General features: G+C 35.7%; 1 pseudogene; it reads left to right on the top strand.

Annotated features, from left to right (window-relative positions):
* The first annotated feature begins 3,182 nt into the window (after positions 1–3,182).
* LOC134368879 (U2 spliceosomal RNA) lies at positions 3,183–3,298 on the top strand (annotated as a pseudogene).
* The last annotated feature ends 992 nt before the right edge of the window (positions 3,299–4,290 follow it).

Genomic DNA, 4,290 nt, shown 5'->3' with positions numbered 1-4,290 from the left:
ACCCTCAATGGATTGGATGATGCCCACCACCTTTGATGAGGACAGTCTTCTTTACTCATTCTACCAGATCAATTGGTTAATAGCACATCCTTATAACACTGATGTCATTGGTTCAGATCCCCATACTGGCCAGCTGCAAAACAAACAAACAAACAAACAAACAAACAAAAAATGCCTACCAATTCAAATGTCAATCTCTTCCTGAAACACCTGAAACACCCTCACAGACACACTCAGAAATAATGACAATGTTTTACCAGCTATCTGGGCATCCCTTAGTCCAGTCAAGCTGACACATATTATTTACCATCACAAAGAGGAAGGGGTTATCTGATGAGGGAGTTTGGGGAAAGGATTATGTGTATGCTTGGCTGTGCCATATCTGAGCTTCCTTATGGCTCTTTTGGGTCAAGTTCATCTAACTCACATAAAGTTTTAAAAAGCCCTTCATAGCTTTGTATCTAAGCTACACCCATCAATTCAGCCTCATCAGTAATAAAACTGTAGTTTAATCCATTTTATTTTTGCCTGTCTCTCAACTAGTTTCTAACTTGGGTGCAGGGAATAGGGTATCGGTCACCTAATACCCCAATATCTTGCATCACTGGATGGAAACCTTGAGCTGATATTTGGAAAAGAAATGATCATGTTTCTAGAACAGCCTGGGCAAGAGACATCAGATTTGAATGCTTTTATAGATTATGTGGGGTTTTGACCTTGGTGACTTGCAGCAGTTTAAATTGCAGTAGGTTTTTAACTGGCTCCAGCAGCACAGGCATCAGTAAGCATAAACAATGGGGGCCTCTGGCTGACCTTGCCCTGACTCACACCAGCTTAGCTTTTAACCAAGCAGGCTCTGCTGACACAGGGATTAAACGATCAAAGAAGAAAGCTATTTAGTCCTATTTAAGGCCTATATCAAAACAAGCTGAGTTTCCAAGTGTATGAGCCTTCCAAGCATTTGTGCATGTGGTAAAAGAAAAAAGGGGAAAAAAATTGCTCTTTTCTTTTTTTTTACCCAAATACATGTGCTGAATTTTTAAACATACTAGTAGAATGAATCATGAGTAATAGAGGCCAATAGTACATGTGTTTCATGCCAGACATAAGGTGACACTGGTTCAGTAGCCCTAAGTTCGGCTCCTCCTAATATAATTTTCAACTATATTTAGGACTATGGGAAACAAACTGGATAGTCCAATTTTACAGAATTAAGTGTCTTTCTATGTGCTCCAGTCCAAAACTATGCCGCATGATCTCAACTTCAACCTGGATTTATTAACTACATAAATTTGGACCAAAGCTTTAGCATTCATAAACCAGACTGTGTTTTCACCTACAGATAGAGGGTGGATTTTATTTATGAACGATTAGAAAGATACATTTAAAATAAGCATGATGTGCTATCTTTTGTTGTTGAGGTAGAGAAATATCTGAATAAAACTAAAATACCAAAAGTTAAAAGAACAAAAATACCTGTGCTTAAAATACTGTGTCTTAGAGAATAAAATTTATTCAGTAAGTCAAAAAGGATCCAGAGCAGTTTGAAATATGTTTCAGATTTACTCTCTGCATAGGAGCAGTGAAAAAAATGAGTGAACAGTAAAGGAAGAAATACTGATTAAACTGATAAAGAGAGATTTATTTTTGAACTTAGAACTAGGCTAGGCAAACCTAAAAAAAAAGAAAGAAAGAAGAAAGAAAATGCTTCTATTTCTAATTGTTCCTTACGGAGGAAGCCCAAGCACTAGGCCTTAATGATAAAATAGAAGGCACTGAGCACACATTTTTGCTAAAGCCCAAATGAGCAAAAGCTGAAAACAGAAGATTTCACCAATACTATAAAATGGACTTCTGGGTTAGAAGAATAAATCTGAAATGTTTTAAAATTTTTATTACTATAACAATAGAATTAAAATTTTAGTATTATTCTTAAGCATGGTGAACTCAGGATCTCTCCAGCAATCACACTACTGCTCATTTGTGATGCTCTGTATATTGAATTCCTACTATCATTTCTGGAAGAGCATCTCATCCTTTCTTCTTCTTTTTCACCCTCTGCTTGTTACTATGTGTGGCAGATAATTTTGAACTTTTTTTCTCAGGAAATATTGGGGTGGCACGGTTAGCATTCTATGTTTACTTCATCTCACAAGATATGGAGAATTTTGAAACTGGTTTTGAAAGACCCATGGCTTAAGTGGAATTAAGTAAATAAAACTAAAGGTAAAGCTTTCATAAAGCTATTTTTAATCTATATATGCCAAATAGCATAGTCTCTATTTTTCTGCCTAGAATTGATACTTAAATTTATATTTGTTGACTCAAACAAGGTGTAGTAGTGTTCCTCATAAAGTCTTCTAGCTAATATTCCCTTAATATTTGTCTCATTAACCTATTTACTTTTTAAATATTTGAAAGTCCTTAACTGCTTTTTTATATACTTTAAGATTATTGTTAATATTTGTTAACAATTTACTCTTGCAAAAGTAAATACAAACTTACACACCAACTGAATGACAGAATTTCAACACATAAAACAAATAAGATTTTTTCTTCAAATTATACCTATTATGGGAATCCATCTTTGAAAGCAACTATTCAAATTTTCAAATGAATCTTGTATGTATTACTGATTTTTACACTGATTAGAATGAAGCTAGGTTAACATATGATCAAACACAATTTAAGAATGCCAGAGACAATAATGAAATAGACATTTAGCTCTTCAGCTTCCCAAATTCTGAAGCCAAAGCTGAAACCGCATAGCAGTCTTTAACCAAACTGTAAGGGCCACAGGAACACAATTGAGAGATGTAATCTTAACTTTAAAGATAGATTATGCATAGTACAGCAATTGTGGAATAAAATAACTGCTGGAAGATTGTATTCTTGTAAAATATACAATTTTTCTCAATCTTGTGTTTCTAAATACCCTCTGCCATTCACAGTATTCTACTGAATATGTAACTATTTATCTGTTCTTTGATTATTAAAGCCTTATGAATACATTGGCCATTTTTTTCTTTTTCTTTTCCTAGAAATGCTGTTTTGAGTATCCTTGCTGATGTTTATTTGTAAACATGTGTCTCTGAGGTATATACCTAAGAATGTAATTTTTGGTTTATCCTTCCCCAACTTGTTAAGTAATATAAAATTGGTTTTTAAAATGGCTGTAAAAAATCGCTTCTCGGCCTTTTGGCTAAGATCAAGTGTAGTATCTGTTCTTATCAGTTTAAAATGGCTGTAATTTTTTTCTGTCTGTAGGAGAGACTTATAAGGACATAAAATACCTATTACCCAGTCTCCCTTGCAGCTCAATGGCTGAGTTTTGACCGATGAGATGTAGACATAGGTGATATGCAAGCTTGAAAGAGAGAGGTGTACCCTTCCCCTTCTTATTTTTCTCATTCTTATTTTCTTTTGGCTGGAATGAAAATAGGACAGATGATAATGGATCTCCTTACCAGTGATGGGCATCTAATGCTATGTGAGAGGGAAATAAGCCAGTATTTAGGTTGTCACTGATAGTTTAGGTTTCCTCACACTCTAAACAGAACCTAATGACAACTAATATGTTGGGAAAATATAGAAAAAATTGTCAGGGCCACTCAGATGTTCAGAATCTTGCCGAGCACCTGATGTGAATATGCATCTGTGCCCAGGTGTTCCATGTTATTGTCTAATGTGAGTGCACGTGTACACCCAGGTGTTCTGGGTTATGGACTTATGTATAAAGGACTAAAGCTCTGATACACTGTGTTTCTGTGATGCTCTGGGAAGCCACTAGGGTGGCTGCTCCTAGCTCTGAATAAAACCTATTATTTCTTCACCCACATCTCTCAGGACGTTTTCCTATTACCTAGTTTGTAGACCTGCATGTAGAGGGTTTGTGACCCAGTCTGTACAATGGGCTTGAGGGGTCTGTGAGCCCTATTCCTAGCTTTATACTAATATATGCTCTCAATAACAATTTATAAGCATTCCCATTGGTTTTCATTCTTGTCAGCTATTGGTGTCATTGTATTTTCTCCATTTCTGCAGATTTAGGGAGTATGAAGTGGTCCCTAGTTGTGGCACTAAATTTGGCTAATATGTTATTAATTAAGTTTAATATCTCTTTAAATGTATATTAGATGTTTGATCTATGAAATAATTTTTCTTACGGAAGGAAAGAAAGACCACAGTGGTGTATTGGATTTTCAGAGGACAGAGCATACCTAGGGAAACAAAGTGGAGTGGGGGAAAGAAGGATGGGGAGGGAGGTCGGGGATAATTGAGTGGGGGATA

Source organism: Cynocephalus volans, chromosome X (assembly GCF_027409185.1).
Source record: "Cynocephalus volans isolate mCynVol1 chromosome X, mCynVol1.pri, whole genome shotgun sequence".
Taxonomy (NCBI): domain Eukaryota; kingdom Metazoa; phylum Chordata; class Mammalia; order Dermoptera; family Cynocephalidae; genus Cynocephalus; species Cynocephalus volans.
The sequence above is the reverse complement of the archived record's forward strand: the minus strand, read 5'-3'. Positions and strand labels throughout refer to the sequence as shown.